Source organism: Euprymna scolopes, chromosome 28, assembly GCF_053919585.1.
Source record: "Euprymna scolopes isolate OS-2025 chromosome 28, ASM5391958v1, whole genome shotgun sequence".
In the NCBI taxonomy this organism is placed as follows: Eukaryota; Metazoa; Mollusca; class Cephalopoda; order Sepiida; family Sepiolidae; genus Euprymna; species Euprymna scolopes.
The window spans coordinates 96,946,938-96,956,925 of record NC_136509.1 but is presented as its reverse complement, the minus strand read 5'-3'; the positions used below and the strand labels follow the sequence as shown (position 1 = coordinate 96,956,925).

Below are 9,988 nucleotides of genomic sequence, written 5' to 3'. Positions count from 1 at the left end.
TTTTATACCATATTTTGATCAAAACTTATATATATATATATGTGTGTGTGTGTGTGTGTGTGTGTGTGTGTGTGTGTGTGTGTGTGTGTGTGTGTGTGTGTGTGTGTGTATTCCGCGACATTTCGACTTCATATTGTGAAATATCAATGCTTGTCGACACGGCATTTGTAAGGATTTGATTCCCATCAATATTGGAGGAAATCCAAAGGTGGCTTTGTGACTAGGTTCGAATCTCCCGACCAGCAGTAATTATCACTTAAATTTAGATGCAGGCCAATTATTTTCTACCATGTTTCGATTCCGCGATATTCGACTTCATAGCATGGAATAATCTCGCTGACTATTTACTATAAATGCCTGTCGACATGGCATTTGTAAGTATTTCATTCCCATCAATAGTTGTGGTAATTGCTGTTGACCTGGAGGAAAAATGTTAGGGTGGCTTTATGACTAGGTTCGAATCTCCTGACCAGCAGTAATTATCACTTCCTACACTTATGATTGCATACGCATAAAACACTAGTGCCGGTAAGTATACAAATAATTGTTAATATTTATTTTAAAAAATATAATTTATATACATGTGCGTGTTACAAAAAATCGGAAAAATATCGGTACCGTCTGTTTTAAATCCAAAACCAAAAGAGACTAATCTTTGATCACTTACGCTGGACTCTCTTCAACCTCTGTTTTTGCCTGTGTGACCGGAAATGGTCAGTTGCCGACTAGACAAACATAAACAGAGGCTGGAGAGAGTCCATCATAAGTGACCAGAGACTGATCCCATTTGTGTTGCATTTGCAACCGACAGCATATTTTTTATGATCTTCTATGATAGATTTGTAAATAAATATTATGCAATTATATTGATTTTTCCTTACGATCGAGCATTTTGCCGGGGTTCACAAACCGTATACACGCGCGCACGCGTGTGTGTGTAGCTTTGTTTAGAGAAGTTTCAATCCAATATATTTCGATATTATCGGACGGGAATATAAACAAAACGAAATGTGACAGTGTAGAAATGAAAAGCGCCTTTCAATGTTATGGATTCAAAAACATATAACGTATGTGCTGAACAGGCTTACCTTCGTATCCGTGTTAAAAGTTCCGAATCGTCGGCTTATCTTGTAGGAAGTCTTTTAACAAGTGTGAAATAACAAATAAAGCCCAGTCGTCGTCGTCGTAGTCGTCGGCTCTATGAAGCGTGTCTTCTCAGAGTGAGGTGAGAAAAATAGAAAAGATGTGAAGCACTGCTGTCATAAACAGCTCTGTCACTTGGCGCATATCTCCTCGCTTTTTTTTTTCTTTTTTTTTTTTTTTCTGAACACAGGTGCTCACCAGAAGAGACTGGCGAAGTCCGTTCCTGTTAGTCGCCGTTCGTCGTCGTCGGCATCGTGCGTACGAACACGGCACAGGATGAGGTGCGTGTGCCAGTCGTATTACAGAGAGAGAGAGAGAGAGAGAGAGAGAGAGAGAGAGAGAGAGAGAGAGAGAGAGAGCAATGCGACCGGCGTCTGTGCAGCGCATGCAAGATACGCTGCATAGGGATAAGAGAAACTGAGAGAGAGGGAAAAGAGAGAGAGAGAGAGGGGGGGTTACGAGGAAACGACAGAGGGAAAATTCCAAGCGGTTCAATAAAACGCTAAGATTCCGCTGTTATGTACGAATGTGCACGTGTAAGAACTGAAAATAGAGTGGGAAATACATTGCGATATATATATATATATATATATATATATATATATATATATATATATATATATATATATAGAGAGAGAGAGAGAGAGAGAGAGAGAGAGAGAGAGAGAGATAGAGATAGAGAGAGAGAGAGATAATAGATAGATAGATAAATAGATAGATAGATAGATAGATAGATAGATAGATAGATAGATACGGAGAGATAGATAGATAGATAGATAGATAGATATATAGATAGATAAATAGATAGGCGATAAAAATAAAGACAGATAGTGTGAAAGAGAAATTTAAAAAAAAGAGAATGAGAGACAGAGTTACAAGGAAAAGATAAAGGGAAAATTCCAAGCAGTTCAAAAGAAAGTGGAAACTAAGATTCCGCGGTTAGGTTCGTATGTGTACATATAAGAGCTGAAAAAAAGGACGAGAACATAATTGCCATATATATATATATATATATATATATATATATATATATATATATATATATATATAGAGAGAGAGAGAGAGAGAGAGAGAGAGAGAGAGAGAGAGAGGGGGGGAGAGATACATAGATAAATACATAGATAGATAGTGTGCGTTTAGGTGAGAGAGGTAGACTGATTTTAGATTTCGCGGTTAGGTACGTGTGCGCATATGCAAGTAGTTGGAAAAACGAAAGGGAACTCATTGTGATATATATATATATATATATATATATATATATATATATATATATATATATATATATATATATATATACTAGCAGGGAGGACCGGCGTTATCCGGGATCAAATGAGAATTAACAAATATTACCCCCTTTCATATTTTTGCACTCATCGGAATCAGTGAAATCGTCACTTGTATAAAAGTGTTAATTTTAGTCAAAAACGAACTTCCTTTAATTGGGTTTTATGGATTGTCGGTTTTCAATACTTATCAGACGCATTCCGATACGAAACCTACGTAAGTACCCTCCCACATATATCAAGTATCAGCGTGTTAAATTAAAAAGAAATCGGCCTAGTCCTTTTCGAGTTAATAGCGAACGAACATACACACACACACACGCGCGTACAAAGTTCCTTTTATATAATAGAAGATATATAGTTAAGGGCAAAATAGATTCACTGATTGATATAATAATTAAGCAATTGATTTTGCACTACGAAACAGATACTGTCAGGAATTATAAATGTCAACTGAATTAAAGGAATAAATTATAAGATGGTCAACATCATCAACTTTGGAATATAGACTTTTGTCATTCAGTCATTCATTATATTGCTTTGTGATTACATTGAGTTTTTTAAATAAAGATTGGTATTATAAGGAAATAAAATATATTTCCACGGAATATATATATATATATATATATACTAGCAAAAGTACCCGTCGTTGACTGGCTTCATAAACAGCCTACAGAAAATGGACTCTGATTTATGAAAGAATTCGAATTTGAGGGTACCAAAACCAAAACAAAATATGATGAAAGTAAAAATAAAATAGATAAACCCCATAATTGATTATACTATACCTGTTCACACTGAAACATTATCACAATATTCTGTGGATCTATATTAAAAAACCTTGTTAAACTTTGTGACATATTTCCATTCTATAGAGAACAGGCGCGAACGAACACCCCATAATTTTATTATACCATATTTCTTCAAACTGAAACATAATTATCAACGTATACATAGGCAGATAGATATGAAAAGTCTTTATTAAAGTTTGTGCCTATTTCCAATAGCAGACGCAGACCCCATTATTATACCCATTCCTGTGTCTCGATACATCTTCTATCATTATATGTGATCAGTTTGCTATAATAGTCAACCATATAGTAGCCTATTCGTGACCAGACACACACACACAGACGTTCAGCTTTAGATATAGATATATATATTCCACGGAATATATATATATATATATATATATATATATATATATATATATATATATATATATATATATATATTTCGTTGAATATATATATATATATATATATATATATATATATATATATATATATTCCGTTGAAAAAAAATATATATATACATATATATATATATATTCCACGGAATATATATATATATATATATATATATATATATATATATATATATATATATATATAGTGCACGGAATATATATATATATATATATATATGTATATATATATATATCTATAGTCCACGGAATATATATATATATATATATATATATATATATATATATAATATATATATATAATATATGCGCGTGTGTACGTTATATGATCTTATTTACGTAATCGGACACTCTGCCGTTATTTCTTGACAGATACACACACTCGTGCTGTATATTCTGGCAGGAAGTCATTATTCAAGTACGTCTGATTGAATACGACAGAGTTATTCTTTTTCCGATTTTTATGGATATCTTTTCCATTCGCCGAGCAGTCTTTTTTTTCAGCTGGTATGTTGTATAAAATGGCGCCCTAAAGTTGTTGTTCATCTATAATCTTCTCAAGTGCTTTCTATCGGTGCATCCGATTATCATCAGGAACGATTTTTGTTGTTATGGTTTTCTTTTTCTTTTCCTTGGAGACTTGCTGGATTCAGAGTTTGTTGTAGTGGTTATAAAGGATGTCTTCAAGTTCAACGTTAACAAATTCCTAATGAACCGCCCCCTTAAGTAAACACTTCATCAAATCTCCATACTAACGTAATGTACCCTTATCCCTGAGTGGCTTCCGGGCCTTGATAAGTGTTGATCACTGTGTAAAAAAAAGGTGTTTGCGTATATATATATATATATATATATATATATATATATTCCAAATTTATGGTTGAATGAGGTTAGTTTTGCTCATTTTTGCATTTAATACTAATCCCTATTAATTCCTATTAATCTGTAATTGTCAATCGAACGGATACCTTAATACTTACTTCGCTGTGACTAATAATAACAAAAGTTCATTCAAAATGTCAACCAGATCGCACCAGAACTTTCTGCGAAAATTTCTAGAGTAAATGTGGTACTTTGGTTAATAATCCCTATTATTCCATTTTGTCAATACAAAATATCAACCACACTGGATCAGTAGTTTCCGAGACAAATGGAACGGGCACACAGACAGACAGACAGACGGACGAGCTAATATATATATATATATATATATATATTTATATATATATATATATATATATATATATATATATATATATATATATATACAGGATGTCCGTAAAGTTACTATACAGTCTTGGTCAAGAAAAATAAATATTAACTATTAATACAAATATAATACAATAAAACAATAAGACTGTATAGTAACTTTACGGACACCCTGTATATATATATATATATATATATATATATATATATATATATATATATATATATATATATATATATGTGTGGGGGGGGGGGGATTTTTTATTTATATTTTTTATATTTTTGTAAATGTTATTTGGTTTTTTTTTTTTGCGATACGTTTTGAATGAATTCAATTATTTACGAAAGTGCATTGTTTTGGTACCCCCATATGGGGAGCAACACATATATTGTTTTTTTTTTTCTTTTAATATAATTATTCACTGACACACGTTTCGTCGTCTACGACTCATCAGGGTGGCTGAATCTTGCGAGATCTAGTTTATTCCCCTATTTTTATTCTATATTTAATAACTTTGTATCTTATAACTTTTATTGCCTATTATCACTCCTGATATTTTATATATATATATATATTCATCCCATTCTCTTTTGTATTTTTATCCATTTATTCTGCCATTTGTTTATCTTCTTATTCATTTTAGATCGTTCTATATTTTATCCCTTGTATTTTCTTACTATTATTGTTACGTTGTGGAGAAGTGTTCAAATATACGTCGTGTTATTATGTGTCGTTTTACTAAATGTCTTTATTGTGGCTTCTTCAATATCTGAACCGTAAGTTATCGTGCTGAAGTCTATTTATATTCCGTGATCGTCTAAGTGTGTTGCACGCGTGTGTCAGACATAACATGTATTTCGACATACCTCATCAACTTTTCAACTGGAATTTTATTTGTCATTGGATGGAAGCTGGTACCTGTGGGCGAATGCATGTCCACTCCAAGACGATGGTTGGTTTTATATAGTTTTTCATTACTTCCCAGGTTTCGATCGAAGAAGAATGGGAAATCAATATCTTAGCTTGACTGGTTGGTTCTAGTCTTCATTTTGAGACACGTCACTCCCTCCCTGATGAGGGGGACGACCTGTTATATCGTCCGCTCTGTTTGACGCCCTCTTTCCAACTCCTTTATTTTCTCAGATAACTAGAACACGTGATAACAGACACGTACTTCCGATGCTGATCAACTCTTTTCCGGTGCAACTTGTCCAGTTTACACCTCAACATGTTTTGACAACTTTTATCAAAACATAGTTTAACATCTCATCTCTTGTTTAATTCCAATTAGATAGATATATAGACAGATAGATGGATAACAGCTAATTTCTCATCCGTTCCACAGCTATATAATATTATTCCTAATAATCTATATTTCTTTTAAGTACTGTATAATTTCAGATACCACTTCTAAAATATATCGACATAGCATAAACCCCCTATTTTATGTAAATCTCTTCTATAGCTATAACCTATTAATACATAGGATTAAATAAGCATCTTCTTTTAATTAACTTAGCCCTACATTCTCCCCGAGAATATATGAGACCCACTATAACAGATATGTTATATACCTATCTGCAGTATATAATAAAAACTATACTCCTCCTATATCACAGGAGCAATGTAATTCTTTACTTTATAAGTGGTGGCCATTGTTGTTCGCGCAAGTGCGCAAGTATTTTTGCTAAATACCCGGAGAAATATTATTTGCGGAAAATTGAAATGCAATATTCGTTTTCAGTACACCTGAAACCTATAAAAAAAAAATTTTTAAAGGTAGGTTTTGTATTGGTTTACCAGGCCACAATAAACACCACCACTAAAAAAAATAACAGACCACCCCACCCAAAAGTTGACCATAAAGTTGGTACCCATTTTACATTAAGTTAATATTGAAAAGTGATCTCCCTATTTTTGAAACCATAATGTGCAACTTTACGGGCAAATGTCAAATATATATATATATATATATATATATATATATATATATATATATATATATATATATATATATATATATATTCTAGCCGCCGTTTTGAGAGACGTCACCTGCATTATATAATAAAATATACTCATATATATATATATATATATATATATATATATATATATATATATATATATATATATATATATATATATATATAAAGGAACATGGGTGCAATGCGTGTGTGAATACAACACGAAATAATCCACAGAGCATTAGAAAGATTTTCTCCTTTCCCGTCGCGTGTTCGATGACATCGACAACTTTTAGCGGCGGGAGACGCCGTTTTTTTACGAATGTGCAGCGGAAAAAAACCAACACACGGACAAACCGGCGCGCAAGTCATCAGGTAACGGCCATCAACATATGTCCGTTGGGTTTGCGTGAGAAAAGGGCAAAATGAACGAAACTGTATACAATCTGCTGTTTCAAGCAGAGATCGATGGGAATAAAAACAACTTGGAAGAGGGAGATAGAGGTAATACTAACGATTCAGCTTTTATGAAGGCACAAATGCCACTCAAGGATAACGATTAATGTCAATTTGACATAAAAGTGGCATATATAAAGTCTAATGCTTCTGGATTTGGGAGATGAGAGTTGATTCATTTATTTATTGCGGACTATTATCCGCGTCTTTTAATTGTTGTTTCGTGACGTTTCGGCCAACTATTCTTCAGGCCTTCGTCAGGTGGTAACCGCGACGGGATAGGACTCTGAATCTTCTAACTGCATTTTCAGCAATTACTAGTAGTTCGCAATAAATTAATGAATAAATAATACTCATCTCAATAAACATTCTAATTATATATATATATAAAAGTGAAGTGTCTGTCTGTCTGTCTGTCTGTGTGTCTGTGTGTCTGTGTACATTTCCCTATGCAATAACTCTGTCAATTTTTAGTCTATAGACTCGAAATTTGAAATACCGGGTACTGAGATTTGGGAAAATCGATGTAACGGGTGTCAGCCAGAAATTTGGCTGTTAAGGGGTCAAATTTCAACGATTTGACCTTTAAGAACTCTACCAAAGTCCTCCGACAATTTTGGGTCTAGACACTTGAAATTTTAGATTTAGGTTTCTTGAACCTGGATCTAACTTAATAAAGTGATTTGAGCCCGAAACAATAAATTTTAAGGGGTCATAATAGGGGTCAAAGTTTTAAAAAATTAACCATTTTTTTTGTTTTTTTTTGCTTTTTTTTGCACAGCATACACCTCCAAACACCCGAGCAACGCCGGGCACCCCTGCTAGTATATATATATATATATATATATATATATATATATATATATATATATATATATGAGGGTTCATATTTTGTACGATTTGGATATTATTCTCACAACGTTTCGATCGATGTAGCCACCGATACTCCTCGGGTGTATCTTGCCAAACTTGCGGACAAGTGGCGCAACGGATACAGTACTAAGTGATAGTCTTCTGGCAGCTGAAGATTCAATTCTCACAGCGGGCAATGCAAAGAATGCAATTATAAATTACTAAAGACTTCTACTCAGTCATGGCCGATGGAACAAGAGTAAACTACCCTTGAGTATTAAATTAACGGTTACGTTCGATATTCCTTGTAGATTCCCGAGTTCGACAGAGAGCTTTCCAAGTTCGCTAAGATACACCTGAAGAAGAACGAAGGGTCGAAACGTTGTGCGAATAACATTTATAATGAGGATAGCAGTCCAAATAATTCAAATAATATAAACAAGCGGGAACTGTGGAAATTCCACAGCCAACTCATTCATATGTAATATATTGATGTTTGCATTCTGTAGATGTAGAGACGCCTTGATATTATTGTAGCTCTTTTGTTAAAATTGTAAAAGTATTTATCTAAGCCAGAAGGGACGCCCAACATAGCTCGGTTTTAAATACACTTAAATATATTTTAATTCTTGCAGATTTCTTATAAATTATTATAGAGCCAATTTTCTATCGGTAGTTATATATTATAAAGTTATGATTTCAAAAATAGAAAAATATATCCATATGACTTGGGTGCATTATATTGAATCGAAACCGAAACCAAAACTTATGAAGAAAAAAATATACATATTAGGTGATTGCAAAAAGTAATGTCGTTTTTTGACGTTCAACTTCATGTAAAAAATAGAAACTACATTATATATATATATATATATATATATATATATATATATATATATATATATATATATATATATATATATATGATTGTTGAGCTGGATTAAATAAAATGGAGGTGGAAGGACCTGGATACTCAACGTTTCGCCCGATTTATGCGGGCTTCAAGAGGGATGGTCATTGATATAATATCCCCTTAACATTTATTGTTTTGGGCTCAAATCAAGTTAAGTTAGATCCATGTACAAAGAACCTATATCTAAAATTTCAAGTGTTTAGACCCCAAAATGTCGGAGGAGTTTGGTAGAGTTCTCAAAGATCAAATCGTTGAACTTTGACCCCTTAATAGCCCAATTTCTGGCCAAAAACGGATTACAAAGATTTTCCCAAATCTCAGTACCCGGTATATCAAATTTCGAGTCTGTAGACTTAAAATTGACAGAGTTATTTCGTTGGAAAATGTACACAGACAGACAGGTACACAGACACGTTCACTTTTATAGATTTAACAAAATATATACGTATAGATAAATATATATGGAAACAATTTTGTGTTTACTTATGACTTTTTACGCAAATATTATGAAAGTATAAATCATGTAGAATATTTGCATGAATATAATTACACGTAATAGTTAACTAAAGATGATCATCCCATAAGAAAAAACTAATAGTGAATTAATAAAAATGAATGTTCAAAAGAATATGCAAATTAGCTAGATCTTTTGCAGATGAATTCAATTCCATGACTCATATATAAGAAAATTGTATTTTCTTTTTAAATAAATAGAAAGGAGGCTTTTCAATATGAATATCAATACACACAAAAGAAAAACGAATTTATATATATATATATATATATATATATACACACACACACACACACAACTTAAGTGCCATCAGTTATACTCGAAACCAAAACTTCTGCAGGATTCTTGGTAAAATTATTTATTTCAAGAAATGGGAGATCATAACAATTAAACGCCAGTCACTCAGAAGAAAAAAATGTAAGCACGACAGACAAAATAACACACAC

General features: G+C 32.6%; 1 protein-coding gene across 4 annotated transcripts in view; it reads right to left on the bottom strand.

Annotated features, from left to right (window-relative positions):
- The window catches only part of LOC145249747 (putative amine oxidase [copper-containing]), an 845,813-nt gene extending 844,274 nt beyond the window's left edge, over nt 1–1,539 (bottom strand). For 2 of the 4 annotated variants that reach the window (XM_080111658.1, XM_080111661.1), the window contains exon 1: nt 1,089–1,539. The gene's annotated coding sequence lies outside the window, so the exon portion shown is untranslated. The remainder of the gene's footprint in view (nt 1–1,088) is intronic. The other 2 variants (XM_080111659.1, XM_080111660.1) reach the window with 2 other exon arrangements.
- Nucleotides 1,540–9,988: the final 8,449 nt, after the last annotated feature.